Genomic DNA, 17,487 nt, shown 5'->3' with positions numbered 1-17,487 from the left:
AATGCAGGAGATGTAGGTTCGATCTCTGCGTCAGGAAGATCTCTTGGAGTAGGCAATGGCAGCTCACTCTGGCATTCTTGCCTGGGAAATCCCATGGAAAAGGAGCCTGGTGGGCTACAGTCCATGGGATCGTAAAGTCAGACATGACAGCACTCACACAATGCAATTGGAGAAGTAGGACATGATGGACCCCCAGAAAATGTCTCTGGGACCCTCATCGGTCCTCATATCACACTTTGAAAACCTCTGTTATAAAATACCTAGGAGTTAACAAAAAATATTCAGTACCTCCAAAGACAAAAAATTTAACCACTAATAAAAGTATGAATATATGAAAATACACTATATTCTCAAATGAGCTAACATTGTAGTGATGCCAGCTGTCCTCCAAATTATGAGTGCAACTGTAGTTACAATTCCAGTGTATTGACTGTGAATTTGATAAAAAAAAAAAAAGCAAAAATCTATTATGAAAATAGGGTCAGTACAAAACTCTGCTAATGTTATAAAAATGAACTAAGCAGGAGAGAGATGCCCTCCTAGATAGCAAGACATGCTTTAGTCATAGTCATTTTATAAAGTGTGAAAACTGGAATAGACATAGACACTCATGAAATGGTTTGGTCATCTCAGAAAATATCCTTTCATTATTCAACATCTAATATATTATTAAGGTGGCAGCATGAATTTAAGGGAAAAGATGGATTGTTTACTCCTTTGTGATGGGAAAACTATATTTTATGAAGCAAAGTAAATTTGAATTTCTGCCTAAGACCACATGCAAAGATGAAGACCATTTGGATTCAGGATCTAAATATTAAATTTAAGCCATAAAATTAAAAGGAAAAAGTAGAAGAGAATTACTTTGTTGATTTTTAAAACCAGAAGTGTTCAGGTAATTTTTAAAATGTTTGAAAACATCAAGTATTTTTGTTCCACATGGGATATTTTAGATAAAATGATCTGGCAGATGAAAAGTTAGGAAAAAATAAATTCCATTCTGTAACACTGACAAAGAAATACTATCTAGAAAAAAAAACAAGTAGGAACTTTGATACAGATATGAGCAAAGGATATGAGCAGATAAATCACGGAAGTTACCAATGAAAATGAGAAGATGCTCATAAAAAAGGGGGTCAAGGTGGTTAATGGAAAACAGCAATGGGATTTTATTGCATACAGCAGCATTCAATTCCCCAAATTAGAAAATTCCATGTCAACTGGACTATGGGGCATAGGAATCCTCCTATGCCACTGCTGAAAATGTAGAATGGTGAAAATTCAGAATATACAAGCTCTGTACACCAGCAAATTTGATCCTAAGTCTATCTCTGCTTCTTAAACTTATTTACAGGGAAGGATGCAAGATGGGCTTCTCTGGTAGTTCAACTGGTAAAGAATCCACCTGCAACACAGGAGACCCCAGTTGGATTCCTTGGTTGGGAAGATCCCCTGGAGAAGGGATAGGTTACCCACTCCAGTGGGTTTCCCTGGTGGCTCAGATGGTAAAGAACCCGCCTGCAGTGTGGGAAACCTGGATTTGATTCCTGGGTTGGGAAGATCCCCTGGAGAAGGGAATGTCTATCCACTCGAGCATTCTTGCCTGGAGAATTCCATGGACAGAAGAGCCTGGTGGACTACAGTTCACCAGGTTGCAAAGAGTCACACACAACTGAGGAACTAACACACGCAAATGCAAGAGGATGTTCCTTGTAGCATTGTTGTTGTAGGGGGGATTGGAAAAGTTTATTGGTACCACTGGGGAGAGTCCAGGTAAAATGTATTGGATCCCCAAGCAGATGTTAGATGTGTACCTAACAGTGTAAATGAAATTTTACAATAAGATGGAGTGAATCAGGCAAAACACAGGATGACCTCTCCAGCATAATTCCTTTTGGACACATTGAAAATGTAGAACGTGAAACTATTCTGTGAAACTGGCACAGTGGGTACATGTTATCACACATTGGCAAAACCCGTAGAATGTACCATGCAAAGAGTGAAGCTTAGGGTAAACTTGTACATTGGTTAATTATACTGTATCTATATTGGTTCATCAGTTGTAACAAATGGACAACATTAATGCAACACATAAATAATAGAGGAAGCTGTGTGCAGAAAAAGGAGGTAAGTGGGAACCTGCTATACTATCTGATCAGCTTTTCTGTAAACCTTAAAGTTCTCTAATAAGTCTCATTAATTTAAAAAATAGATTAAAATCCATTTAAAATTGCATATAGAGAACAATATTTAACCTGCAAGAACACATACAAATCTAAGAGTACACATGAAGTATTTTGAAATGATTGTCAAAACAAGAAAAAAACTGGAATACATTCATGAAATACGAGAAGGATCTTGGACAAACCCATGATAATCAAAGCAGCAAATTGGAAATACCATTGACTCAAACCTCAACAGATGAAATCCATAATGAAGCTTTTAAAATATATTTTTATCAATAACTTGAGTTATGTTGCTGCCCAGAGCTCCTAAACTCCTTGACTGTGAGACAAGGCTCCCCCTCATTGCATACCCTAGTTGTCTCCTTAAGGCATTATCTCAAGAATCCCCCACAGTAATGGTGAACCTGGAACTGGGAGGACACAGAATTGCCAGGACAGTGAGGACCTTAGCTGGAGTGAAGATGCTCTATGAAGTGAGGAAGATGCATTTATGGCCAAAAAATTCTTCTGACCATCTATGCACTCCACCAAGAAACCAAGACATTGATGTCAACCCCCAGGAGGTTGATCCAACCTCTACTCTTTTCTCCAGTCCCTGCCTCACTCCTGCAGTCTGCAGTGTCAACTGCCTTCCATGCTTCGTCCCTCCATTCACTCAACATTCTCCTTCCCCAAGAAGTACTCAGTTTCTCCCACTCCTCTACATTCATAGGACTCCATCTCCTCTCTCCTGAATCACCCTCCACATGCCTCCTCTGTCCCCTCCTCTGCCCCCACTCCATTCTGATTTCCAGAGAGAATTTTCTGAAACATGCACAAGGTAAGCAGTCCTCAGACCCAGGGTTCAAGCCCTTTCTCCCACTGTGTATCTTTGAGAAAGAACTGTACAGCTCTGAGCCTCCTCTCTGAAAAATCAAAGTTCCTAGAGAGCTGCCTTCAGTGGGTCTGTGAGGATTCACATAAAGGGCTCAGAGTTTACCTCTGAGTAAAAATAAATAATATTTAAATGTAGTTATCACAGACTGTGAGATAGTGCTCCTTCTTCTGATTGGTTTTCTGCCATCCTGAATCACATGTCACCAGTTGGCCCCATTCTAAACTCATGGTCTCTGACCTCAGTGGAGTACTCAGTCCCCCTGGTAGCCACACAATACTGTTCCCCCTACCCCCAGGAGGCTGATCCAACATCCACTCTCTTCTCCAGCCCCTGCCTCACCCCTACAGTCTGCCTTCCTACCTCTGTCTTGGTGGAACAGCCGTGATCCTTGAGACTGGTCTCTCCCAATTCCTCTGACAGGTGAACAGAATTCTGTTTCCTCTGGTCTCACAGAGAATGGTTCACACACAGGTGTTGAGCAAACATCACACACATCACTGAGTGCATCCAATTCATACTCCCCCAGAGTCTCCCCTTAAGATTAGTACCGGCTCAAGACACAGCAGCTGAGACAAAACATACCTAGAGCACAATTTCTCAACCTCCTACTACTCTTGATATTTGGGGCCAGATCATTTCTTGGCTGTCCTTCTCATTGTACAATGCTTAACAGCATCCCTGGTCTGAACCTAACAGATGCCAGGAGCATCCCTTCCCCACAATGAATCATAACAATAAAAAATTATCAAGACATATTAATTTCTCATCTACATGCTTTCTTCTCTGCAATCACCCTCTGTATTTTTTTCAGTTTTTTTAAACTATATTGATGTTTTAAATGGCCAAGTCAAAGATCTCTGTCCGTAAATGTCACATTGCACTTGAAAATGTGTGGGTTATTTTCTAATATCTTTTGATATTGATTTCTAACATAATTCCACAGTGATAAGAGAACAGACTCTATGATTTCAGTACCTTTAGACCATGAAATTTTTGCACCTTGTTTTATGTTCCTGGATATGTTCCAGTGTCTCCTAGATTATAGTCTATGGGAACTTGAATAGAATTTGTATCCTACTGTTGTGTGAAAATTGTATGCATCTTAATTATGTTGAATTGGTTCATGGTGCTTTTCAGGTCTACTATACCCTTCTACTTTTCTATATATTCACTCTATTAATTTTTGAGAGTTTGATATTGAAACTCCAACTAAAAATCTTAATTTATATACTTAAAAAAGTAATTGTAATAGATACCATAACTAAAGAATCCACCTGAAATTCAGGAGATGTGGGTTGGATCTAGGTCAGGAAGATCTGCTGGAGAAGGGAATGGCAACCAACTCCAGTGATCTTGCCTGGAGAATCCCATGGAGAGAGGAGCCTAGCAGGCTACAGTCCATGGGTTCACCAAGAGTCAGACATGACTGAGAGACTAACACTGCTTCCTGCAACTTTGTTCTGTGTTCCAAGTCTCCTGTAATTGTGTTATCATACTTTCATAATTGAAAATAAATAAATGAAAAATTTAAAATTATCAAGATATATCCAAATGTCCAGTGTCAGGCAGAAACACCCTGGGGTAAGAACTGCTGACCTAGAAGCTGCAAAAGGCACCTAGGCGCTAAGCAAAAGCTAGGGACCCAGATGGGCAAACGAATGATTCCCAGGAGCCTCCCAAAGCTACAGTCCTCTATTACTACTCTTCTTTCTGGCCCTGACCTCATCCCCAGGTTGAGCAGTGCTACCAACAGTGGTATGATTCTGCTTTCCTACCCTTTCCCTCCTCTGCTTGAGGGAGGTCCTTCTCTGCTTGAGTTACCTCTTCCAAGAAACAGCCAGCAGGGAATGGGAGAAGAAACTCTCTTGCTTGTTGCTGTCAGCAGCATCCACAGGCAGGTGTGGGGACAGATATAAGCTCTCCTGGAACTGATACACTGCTTTATCCCTGCTTCAGGCTCCAGGAGACTTCCCAAGAGCCCCTTCATGAAACCAACCTGGATATGCAGTCTTCAAGGTCAGGAGATGCTGGAGGAACCTCAGGGGGCCTTCTGGGATTGGCAGTCTCTACTTCCTCCTCCATCTACCCATTCAAAGTGAAGACTCCTGGTTGCCTCTCTCTGACCCCGGAGACCTCAGCCCTTACTGAGAGTAGAGAAGCTCCCAGTCTTGGGGGAGACAGAGCTGGATACAGATGCCTTCAACTGCTTGGGGTCAAGGTACTGTCAGAGGGAGAGCAGGAACCCAGAATGGGAATCCAGGGCTGTGCCCTTGGATAAGGGCAGTTGGAAGGCTTCCCAGAATAAGAGTAATTTAGAGCTGAGTCTTGGAGAGTGGTTTTCTCTTGGGGTCAAAGTGTAAAGAATATGCTTGCAATGAGGGAGCTGCTGCTGCTGCTGCTGCTAAGTCGCTTCAGTCGTGTCCAACTCTATGTGACCCCATAGACGGCAGCCCACCAGGCTCCCCCGTCCCTGGGATTCTCCAGGCAAGAACACTGGAGTGGGTTGCCATTTCCTTCTCCAATGCATGAAAGTGAAAAATGAAAGTGAAGTCGCTCAGTCATGTCCGACTCTTAGTGACCTCATGGACTGTAGCCTACCAGGCTCTTCCATACATGGGATTTTCCAGGCATGAGTACTAGGGTGGGGTGCCATTGCCTTCTCCAGCAATGAGTGAGACCCAGGTTCAATTCCTAAGTTGGGAAGGTCCCCTGGAGGAGGAAATGACAACGCACTCTAGTATTCTTCCTTGGGAAATCCCATGGACAGAGGAACCTGCCTGACTACAGTCCACAGGGTCACAAAGAGTTGATATGACTGAGCAAATAATACCTTACTCTTGGGTAATATAGGTGCTCTGTCTTCTAGCCAAACTGGAAAACCTCACCTTCTTCCTGATCAAGTTCTACACTATCCCCATTTCCCTGCTGATCCAATCCAGGAGGCCTGATGTTAGCATAAAACCACCCTGGGAACAAAATATAACAAATTGATCCTTCAGTTTTTGCCCATGGTTCCTGACAGCTTAGGAGTGATAGTATCTTTTTTATGCTGATTGCTGATGAAATGATAAGGGCTTACAGGCTGCTAGGTAGCTACAGGATGGATCTAGTCTCCAGAATACCAAGGCAAGATTTAAAAGACTGGAACATTCAGCCCCACTCCCGAGATCTCCAGGGAGAGAAGAGGGAATGTAGACTGATTTAAGCATCAATGCCAGTGATTTAATCAATCAGGGCTCTGTGCTTATCCCTTTACAGAAAATCCCCAAATGGGATTTGGAGAGCTTCCAGGCTGATGAGCATATGGAGCTGCTGGTAAGTGGGGTGCATCCAGGGAGGGCAAGGAAGCTCCTTGTTCCTTCCCTCATAATTTTCCCTTAGTTTCTCTTCCATTTGTCTATTCCTGAGTTTTATCTTTTATAATAAACTGGTAATAGGAATTTAAAGCACTTTTCTGAATTCTATGAGTTATTTTAGCAACATGTAGGATGTGAAAGGGGAGGGATGGATCATGGAAACATCCAACTTTCCAGTCAGTGAAGACTGACAGCCAAAGTGGGAGCAGTCTTGTGGGACTGAGCACTTCACCTGTGAGTTCTGACACCAGTTGCAGGTTGTGAGTGTCCTAACTGAATTGTAGAACACTACTAGTGTACGGAGAGTGGGAGAATTGACCTCCTTTCCTATAGAAAAAAGCCACACATGTAATGTCATAAATGCTCTGCAGCGTCGTCTTCTCAGCCTTGTAATCAGCCTCAATTCTGGCCACTCAGCTCATCCTAGATGCCCTCACCTCTCTCTCCCCATCACTTCCTGCATCTCCTCGTACCAATCTCTGCCCTCAGCAGCCTACTCCCCTCACAGAAGCCATAAAGGGCTCTCTGCATACAAGAATCTGACCATGCTGCTTGTGTCTGAAACCAACTCCTTGGTACACCATCTTGGAAAGTGGATTGGCGGTTCAAGCTGAATATAGATCTATGCTATGACTCATATGACTCCACTATGGTTTTCCCTGGTGGCAGAATGGTAAAGAACATGCCTGCCAATGCAAGAGATGTGGGTTCAATCCATGAGTCAGGGAGATCCCCTGGAGAAGGAAATGGCAACCCACTCTAGTATTCTTGTCTGGGAGATCCCATGGACAGAGGAGCCTGGTGGACTACCGTCTATGGGGTCGCAAAATAGTCTGACACAACTTAGTGACTAAACAACAACAACAACATGATTCATTAACTACACGTTTAGGTGCAGACCCAATGGAACACAAATGTATTATCCGTTAAAGGACATGTACTAGATGTTCATAGGGATACCATTCATAGGAATCCTAAAGTGGAAACAACCCAAATGTTTATGAGTATGTTTACCTCATGCAATACATTTCAGTTATTTAATCTATGTATTCCGTTCCGTCCGTTCTGTCGCTCAGTCGTGTCCGACTCTTTGCGACCCCGTGGACTGTAGCCTACCAGGCTTCTCCGTCCATGGGATTCTCCAGGCAAGAATACTGGAGTGGATTACCGTTTCCTTCTCCAGGGGATCTTCCCAACCCAGGGATCGAACCCGGGTCTCCCGCATTGGAGGCAGACGCTTTAACCTCTGAGCCACCAGGGAAGCCCAATCTATGTATTACATAAATATTTAAAGTACCCTATTGCCAATGGAACAAACTCTTCAGGTGGCCTTCATGATCTTACACACCCATGACCTTTCCATCTGTATGCCTACACATCCCAGAAAGCCCCTAGCCACCTTCAGCTCTCCAGGGTTCACCAGACATAACACTGTCCCCAAATGCACTATGCGTCTGTCACCCTGAACTTTTACATTTGTTGTGCCTTTTGAGAAACCCCTCTTTCACCTGCCTATCTTTTCTGGATCACACCTCCTTACCCTTCACGTCTTGCTTTAAGCATGAACCCCTGTGTTGTTGTTCAGTTACTAAGTTGTGTCCAACTCTTTGTGAAACCCATGGACTGCAGCACGCCAGGCCTCCCTGTCCCTCGCCATGCTCCCGGAGTTTGCGCAAATTCATGTCCATTGAATCAGTGATGCTAGCAAACTGTCTAATCTTCTGCGACCCTCTTTCCCTTTTGCCCTCAATCTGTCCCAGCATCAGGGTCTTTCCCAATGAGTCAGCTGTTCACAGTGGGTGGCCAAAGTATTATAACTTCAGGTTCAGCATCAGTCCTTCCAATGAGTAACTCCCTCTAAGTTCAGTTCACTCGCTCATTCGTGTCCGACTCTTTGCAACCCCATGAACTGCAGCACGCCAGGCCTCCCTGTCCATCACCAACCCCCGGAGTTCACCCAAACTCATGTGCATCGAGTCAGTGATGCCATCCAGCCATCTCATCCTCTGTCGTCCCCTTCTCCTCCTGCCCCCAATCCTTTCCAGCATCAGACTCTTTTCCAGTGAGTCAACTCGTTGCATGAAGTGGCCAAAGTATTGCAGTTTCAGCCTCAGCATCAGTCCTCCCAATGAACACCCAGGACTGGTCTCCTTTAGGATGGACTAGTTGGATCTCCTTGCAGGGACTCTCAAGGGTCTTCTCCAACACCACAGTTCAAAAGCATCAATTCTTCAGCACTCAGCTTTCTTCACAGTCCAACTCTCACATCCAAAAATGACCACTGGAAAAACCATAGCCTTAACTAGGAAGACCTTTGTTGGCAAAGTAATATCTTTGCTTTTTAATATGCTGTCTAAGTTGGTCATAACTTTCCTTTCAAGGATTAAGTGTCTTTTAATTTCATGGCTGCAATCACTATCTGCAGTGATTTTGGAGCCCCAAAAAATAAAGTCTGACACTGTTTCCACTGTTTCCCCTTCTATTTCCCATGAAGTGATGGGACCAAATGCCATGATCTTAGTTTTCTGAATGTTGAGCTTTAAGCCACTTTTTCATTCTCCTCTTTCACTTTCATCAAGAGGCTTTTTAGTTCCTCTTCACTTTCTGCCATAAGGGTGGTGTCATCTGCAAGGCTTCAAAGCCATAGGCTGGTCTTTGACCTGCACTTAGCTCTCACAGTCCCCTAGGATTCCCTCATCGTACCACTGACCATATTTTTTTTTAAATCACCACACACCTGTGAAGCAGTGACTCCCCATTCTGTTCCACTTTCAGCTCCTTGAAACCACCAATTTGTTTTCTGTCCTGATTTCACCTGTCCCAGACACTTCACTTAAATGGATTCACACAATATGTGCCCTTTTGTGTCTGGCTTCTTTTACAATTCATCCATGTTGCATTATGTATCAGGACATTAAGGCTTTTTTGCTTGTTTTTTTTTTTTTGGAGGGGGGCTGAATTATGCTACATTATATGGACATACCATATATTGTTTATCCACCAATCCATTAATGGATATTTGTTGCTAACCCTTTGAGATTTCCTTATTTTTTAAAATTTATTTATTTTAATTGGAGGCTAATTACTTTACATTATTGTATTGATTTTGCCATACACTGACATGAATTTGCCTCGGGTGTACATGTGTTCACAATCTTGAACCCCCCTCCCACCTCCCTCCCCATCCCATCCCTCTGGTTCATCCCAGTGCACCAGCCCCGAGCATTCTGTATCATGCATCAAACCTGGACTGGCGATTCGTTTCACATAGGTATAAATTCATGTATGCATTTAGGAGAATGTTTGTAATATTTTATCCATTACTTCTAGTGTTTTGTAGGAGTCCTTTCAGATTTTCTAGACTTTAATATTCAATGATTTAAACATCTTTATAAATCTGCCCTTTTCTGTCCAGAAAAAATCTTTGACAACTCACAATGTCTCCAATTATGTCTATGTTGTTGTTTAGTCACTAAATTGTGTCTGACTCTTTTGCAACCCCATGAACTGTAACCCACCAAGCTCCTCAGTCCATGGGATTTCCCAGGCAAGAATACTGGAGTGGGTTGCCATTTCCTTCTCCAAGGGAATCTCCCTGACATGGGGATCAAACTTGCCTCTTCTGCATTGACAGGCAGATTCTTTACCACTGAACTACCTGGGAAGTCAAGTTATGTGTATAGCATATCAATTTTGCTGCCAGTATGCTGGTATTGAATAATATCTTAATTTATATTTACTTTCATAAAGTAAGCTGAGTACCTCAATGTTGCTTTAATTAATGCCTATGCTCGTTAACAACAAAAAGTACTATCATTTTCAAGTGCTTTTCTTTCCAAAATAATTCTAAATGAAACAGTTGAACTCAGACTAATCAACTGTGCAGGGTCACAAAGCCCAAACAACTGGAGTAACATTTAAAACCTAGGCTGTATGAGTAGTAAAGCAATTTACATGTCTCCTGATGGATAGGTGGTTAAAGAAAATGTGGCCCATACATACAATAGAATATGATTCAGCCTTAAAAAAGAAATAAACTCTTCCATACGAGACAATGTGAATGAACCTTGAGGACATTATGCTAAGTGAAAGAAGGCAGTCACAGAAGAACAAATACTCTATAATTCCCCTTATATGGGGCTTTCCAGATGGCACAGTGGTAAAGAATATATATATATATATATATATATATATATATATATATATACATAGAAGCATTTTTATTTTTTAATTTTTATTTTATATTGAAGTGTAGTAGATTTACAGTGTTGTCTTAGTTTCAGGTATATAGCAAAGTGATTCAGTTATACAAGTATTTATTCTTTCCCCATATAGGTTATTACATAATATTAAGTAGAGGTCCCTCTACCTTACCGTAGGTTCTTATTGGTTATCTATTTTTTTTTATTGGAGGCTAATTACTTTACAATATTATATTGGTTGGTTTTACCATACTCTGACATGAATCCGCCCTGGGTGTACATGTGTTCCTCTTCTTGAACCCCTCTCCCACTTCCATCCCCATATCATCCCTCTGGGTCATCCCCGTGCACCAGCCCCGAGTATCCTGTATCGTGCATCAAACCTGGGCTGTTGATTCATTTCACATATGACAATATAGATGTTTAAATGCCATTCTCCCAAATGATCCCACCCTCACCTCTCCCACAGAGTCCAAAAGACTGTTCTATACACCTGTGTCTCTTTTGCTGTCTTGTAGTGAACTCTGGGAGTTGGTGATGGACAGGGAGGCCTGGTGTGCTGTGATTCATGGGGTCGCAGAGAGTTGGACATGACTGAGCGACTGAACTGAACTGAACTGACACAGGGTTATCGTTTCCATCTTTCTAAATTCCATACATATGAATTAGTAACTGTATTGGTGTTTTTATTTCTGGTTTACTTCACTCTGTATAACAGGCTCCAGTTTCATCCACCTCATTAGAACTGATTCAAATGTATTCTTTTTAATGGCTAAGTAATACTCCATTGTGTATGTGTACCAAAGCTTTCTTATCCATTCATCTGCAGATGGACACCTAGGTTGCTTCCATGTCCTAGCTATTATAAACAGTGCTGCAATGAAATTTAGAGTACATGTGTCTCTTTCAATTCTGGTTTCCTTGGTATGTATACCCAGCTGGATCGTATGGCAGTTCTACTTCCAGTTTTTAAAGAATCTCCACACTGTTCTCCATAGTGGCTGTACTAGTTTGCATCCCCACCAACAGTGTAAGAGGGTTCCCTTGTCTCCGCACCCTCTCCAGCATTTATTATTTGTAGTCTTTTGGATCGCAGCCATTCTGACTGGCGTGAAATGGTACCTCATTGTGGTTTTGATTTGCCTTTCTCTGATTATGAGGGATGTTGAGCATTTTTTCATGTGTTTGTTAGCCATCTGTATGTCTTCTTTGGAGAAATGTCTGTTTAGTTCTTTGGCCCGTTTTTGATTGGGTCACTTAGTTTTCTGGAATTGAGCTGCAGGAGCTGTTTGTATATTTTTGAGATTAATTCTTTGTCAGTTGCTTCATTTGCTATTATTTTCTCCCATTCTGAAGGCTGTCTTTTCACCTTGTTTATAGTTTCTTTGCTGTGCAGAAGTTTTTAATTTTAATTAGGTCCCATTTGTTTATTTTTGCTTTTGTTTCCAATATTCTGGGAGATAGGTCATGGAGGATCCTGCTGTGATTTATGTCAGAGAGTGTTTTACCTATGTTCTCCTCTAGGAGTTTTAGAGTTTCTGGTCTTACGTTTAGATCTTTAATCCATTTTGAGTTTATTTTTCTGTACGGTGTTAGGGAGTGTTCTAGTTTCGTTCTTTTACAAGTGGCTGACCAGTTTTCCCAGCACCACTTGTTAAAGAGATTGTCTTTTCTCCATTTTATATTCTTGCCTCATTTGTCAAAGATAAGGTGTCCATAAGTGCGGGGATTTATCTCTGGGCTTTCTATTTCGTTCCATTGATCTATATTTCTGTCTTTATGCCAGTACCATACTGTCTTGATGACTGTGGCTTTGTAGTAGAGCCTGAAATCTGGCAGGTTGGTTCCCCCAGTTCCATTCTTCTTCCTCAAGATTGCTTTGGCTATTCGAGGTTTTTTGTATTTCCATACAAATTGTGAGATTATTATTCTAGCTCTGTGAAAAATACCATTGGTAGCTTGATAGGGATTGCATTGAATCTATAGATTACTTTGGGTAGTATACTCATTTTCACAGTATTTATTCTTCTAATCCATGAACACGGTATATTTCTCCATCTATTAGTGTCCTCTTTGATTTTTTTCACCAGTGTTTTATAGTTTTCTATACATAAGTCTTTTGTTTCTTTAGGTAGATTTATTCCTAAGTATTTTATTCTTTTCATTGCAACAGTGAATGGAATTGTTTCCTTAATTTCTCATTCTATTTTGTCATTATTAATGTATAGGAATGCAAGGGATTTCTGTGTGTTGATTTTATATCCTGCAACTTTACTGTATTCATTGATTAGCTCTAGTAGTTTTCTGGTAGAGTCTTTAGGGTTTTCTGTGTAGAGGATCATGTCATCAGTGAACAATGAGAGTTTTACTTCTTCTTTTCAATTTGTATTCCTTTTATGTCTTTTTCTGCTCTGATTGCTATGGCCAAAACTTCCAGAACTATGTTGAATAGTAGTGGTGAAAGTGGGCACCCTTGTCTTGTTTCTGACTTTAGGGGAAATGCTTTGTTTTTCACCATTGAGGATAATGCTTGCTGTGGGTTTGTCATATATAGCTTTTATTATGTTGAGGTATGTTCCTTCTATTCCCAGTTTCTGGAGGGTTTTTATCATAAATGGATGTTGAATTTTGTCGAAGGCTTTCTCTGCATCTATTGAGATAATCATATGGTTTTTATTTTCCAGTTTGTTAATGTGGTGTATTACATTGATTGATTTGTGGATATTGAAGAATCCTTGTATTCTTGGGATAAAGCCCACTTGTTCATGACGTATGATCTTAATGTGTTGTTGGATTCTGACTGCTAGAATTTTGTTAAGGATTTTTGCATTTATGTTCACGAATGATTTTGGCCTGTAGTTTTCTTTTCTGTGGGATCTTTGCCAGGTTTTCGGATTAGGGTCATGGTGGCCTCATAGAATGAGTTTGGAAGTTTCCCTTCCTCAGCAATTTTCTGGAAGAGTTTGAGTAGAATAGGTGAAAGCCCTTCTCTAAATTTTTGGTAGAATTCAGCTGTGAAGCTGTCTGGACCTGGGCTTTGTTTGCTGGAAGATTTCTGATTACAGCTTTTACTTCCGTGCTTGTGATCGGTCTGTTAAGATTTTCTATTTCTTCCTGGTTCAATTTTGGAAAGTTGTACTTTTCTAAGAATTTGTCCATTTCTTCCAAGTTGTCCGTTTTATTGACATATAATTGCTGATAGTTGTCTCTTATGATCCTTTGTATTTCTGTGTTGTCGGTTGTGATCTCTCCATTTTCATTTCTAATTTGATTGCCTTGGTTTTTCTCCCTTTGTTTCTTGATGAGTCTGGCTTTGGTTTGTCAATTTTATTTACCCTCTCAAAGAACCAGCTTTTGGCTTTGTTGATTCTTCCTATGGTCTCTTTTATTTCTTTTGCATTTATTTCTGTCCTACTTTTTAAGATTTCTTTCCTTCTACTAACCCTGGGGTTCTTCATTTCTTCCTTTTCTAGTTGCTTTAGGTGTAGAGTTAGGTTATTTAGTTGACTTTTTTCTTATTTCTTGAGGTATGCCTGTATTGCTATGAACCTTCCCCTTAGCACTGCTTTTACAGTATCCCACAGGTTTTGGGTTGTTGTGATTTCATTTTCTCTCATTTCTATGCATATTTTGATTTCTTTTTTGATTTCTTCTATGATTTGTTAGTTATTCAGCAGGGTGTTGTTCAGCCTCCATATGTTGGCATTTTTAATAGTTTTTCTCTTGTAATTGAGATCTAATCTTACTGCATTATGGTCAGAAAAGATGCTTGGAATGATTTCAATTTTTTAAAAATTTACCAAGGCTAGATTTATGGCCCAGGGTGTGATCTATCCTGGAAAACTTTCCGTGTGCTCTTGAGAAAAAGGTGAAATTCATTGTTTTGGGGTGAAATGTCCTACAGATATCTAATAGGTCCAACTGGTATATTGTATCATTTAAAGTTTGTGTTTTGTTGTTAATTTTCTTTTTAGTTGTTCTGTCCATAGGTGTGAGTCGGGTATTAAAGTCTCCCACTATTATTGCATTGTTGTTAATTTCCCCTTTCATACTCGTTAGTAATTGTCTTACATATTGCAGTGCTCCTATGTTGGGTGCATAAATATTTATAATTGTTATATCTTCTTCTTGGATTGATCCTTTGATCATTATGTGGTGTCCTTCTCTGTCTCCTTTCACAGCCTTTGTTTTAAAGTCTATTTTATCTGATATGAGTATTGCTACTCCTGCTTTCCTTTGGTCTCTATTTGCATGGAATATCTTTTTCCAGCCCTTTACTTTCAGTCTGTATGTGTCCCTCACTTTGAGGTGGGTCTCTTGTAGACAGTATATATAGGGGTCTTGTTTTGTATCCATTCAGCCAGTCTTTGCCTTTTGGTTGGGGCATTCAATCCATTTACATTTAAGGTAATTATTGATAAGTATGATCCCATTGCCATTTTCTTTATTGTTTTGGGTTCGAGTTTATCCACCCTTTCTGTGTTTCCTGTCTAGAGAAGATCCTTCAGCATTTGTTGGAGAGCTGGTTTGGTGATGCTGAATTCTCTCAGCTTTTGCTTGTCTGTAAAGCTTTTGATTTCTCCTTCATATTTGAATGGGATCCTTGCTGGGTACAGTAATCTGGGCTGTAGGTTATTTTCTTTCATCACTTTAAGTATGTCTTGCCATTTCCTCCTGGCCTGAAGAGTTTCTGTTGAAAGATCAGCTGTTATCCTTATGGGAATCCCCTTGTGTGTTATTTGTTGCTTTTTTCTTGCTTCTTTTAATATTTGTTCTTTGTGTTTGATCTTTGTTAATTTGATTAATATGTGTCTTGGAGTATTTCACCTTGGGTTTATCCTGTTAGGGGCTGTCTGGATTTCTTGGACTTGGGTGATTATTTCCTTCCCCATTTTAGGGAAGTTTTCAACTATTATCTCCTCAAGTATTCTCTCATGGTCTTTCTTTTTGTCTTCTTCTTCTGGGACTCCTATGATTCGAATGTTGGGATGTTTAACATTGTCCCTGAGGTCTCTGAGATTGTCCTCAGTTCTTTTGTTTTTCTTTTTTCCTCTCTGCTTCATGTATTTCTGCAATTCTATCTTCTAGCTCGCTTATTCCATCTTCTGCCTCCGTTATTCTACTGTTTGTTTCCTCCAGAGTGTTTTTGATCTCATCTATTGCATTATTCATTGTATATCGACTCTTTTTTATATTTCCTCTGCTGCTGCTGCTACTAAGTCACTTCAGTCGTGTCTGACTCTATGTGACCCCATAGACGGCAGCCCACCAGGCTCCCCCATCCCTGGGATTCTCCAGGCAAGAACACTGGAGTGAGTTGCCATTTCCTCCTCCAATGTGTCAGGCCAGGACAAAAAAAATCATCTTGTTAAACCTTTCTTGCATCTTCTCGATCCTTGTCTCCAGGTTATTTATCTGTAACTCCAGTTTGTTTTCAAGATTTTGGATCATTTTCACTATCAATGTTCAAAATTCTTTATCAGGTAGATTCCCTATATCTTCATCTTTGGTTTGGGTTGGTGGGCATTTATCCTGTTCCTTTACTTGTTGGGTATTTCTCTGCCTCTTCATCTTGCTTATATTGCTGTGTTTGGGATGGCCTTTCTGTCTTCTGGCAGTTTGTAGAGTTCTCTTTATTGTGTAGTTTCCTCGGTGCATTTGGGGTTGGACAGGTGGCTTGTCAAGGTTCCCTGGTTAGGGAAGCTTGTTTCGGTGTTCTGGTGGGTGGAGCTGGATTTCTTCTCTGTAGAGTGCAATGAAGTGTTCAGTAATGAGTTATGAGATGTCAATGGGTTTGGAGTGGCTTTGGGCAGCCTGTATATTGAAGCTCAGGGCTATTCTCCTGTGTTGCTGGAGAATTTGCGTGGTATGTCTTTCTCTGAAACTTGTTGACCCTTGGGTGGTGCCTCGTTTCAGTGTAGGTAGGGAGGCATTTGATAAGCTCCTATGGATTAATGTTCCTTGGAACAGGAGTTCTCTGGTGTTCTCAGGATTTGGACTTAAGCCTCTGCCTCTGGTTTTCAGTCTTATTCTTACAGTAGGCTCAAGACTTCTCCATCTGTCACTTCCAAGGCAGTTCCTTTTGTTTAAACTTCTGTTTGCTGGTCTCTTCAGTTTCTAATTCCCATCCTGACACAAGGGGGCAGTGATGGACACTTTTTTGGGCTCACCTGTTCAGTCGTGCTGTGGGGTGGAGGAACGCTGTTAACAAATATCACTGGCGTCTGTGGGGAGTGCTCACAGTGTCTCGGCTACACTGCAATTGTCCCCGCTCACGGCGTGTGTGCTTTTCCTGTTTATGCTGCTCAGGCTCTGGGTTGCTCTGTCAGGAACTGTCTGAGGCCCGTGCTGGGTTGTATGCATTTCCCAGGTCTGAGCTGCTCAGGTTCAGGTACTCATATACTCCACAAAGTCGCAGACTTGGTTGGGCCTGCGTTTTGTTCCCTTCCCCAGTCTGAGCAGCTCAGGCGACCAGGTGTTTGGCAAGTGTGGTCGCCGCAACTTATCGCCTCCCCAGTCCCTGCTGCTCAGTTTTCTGGGTGTACAACTGGTGCACCTTCTCAGGCAGATATCGACTGGCCATAACACAAGAAGTCTTAGTTAGCATCAAAGCCTGCTTGCAGCTTGGTATTGGATGCCTCTCTGGGGCCGCGATTGCCCGCTTCTGGCTCTGGCTGCCTTCCCCTGCCTGTCTATGCGGGGGATGATGGATGGACCGACAGCAGCTGGCTAGCTCTGTTCAGTCCTTTGTTCTGTGAGCGGGTCTGGTGGTGTCTTAGGTTGGGGCTTTTCACCTTTTTCCGGGGTGGCTATCCCACAGTCTGCTTAGCTATATTAAGTTAGCGCCCTCAGATTGCACTCGGGGC

The sequence above is a fragment of the Moschus berezovskii genome, chromosome 8, assembly GCF_049115385.1.
Source record: "Moschus berezovskii isolate FMDL1 chromosome 8, NW_MosBer_1.0, whole genome shotgun sequence".
In the NCBI taxonomy this organism is placed as follows: domain Eukaryota; kingdom Metazoa; phylum Chordata; class Mammalia; order Artiodactyla; family Moschidae; genus Moschus; species Moschus berezovskii.
Note: the sequence above shows the minus strand (reverse complement) of the source record.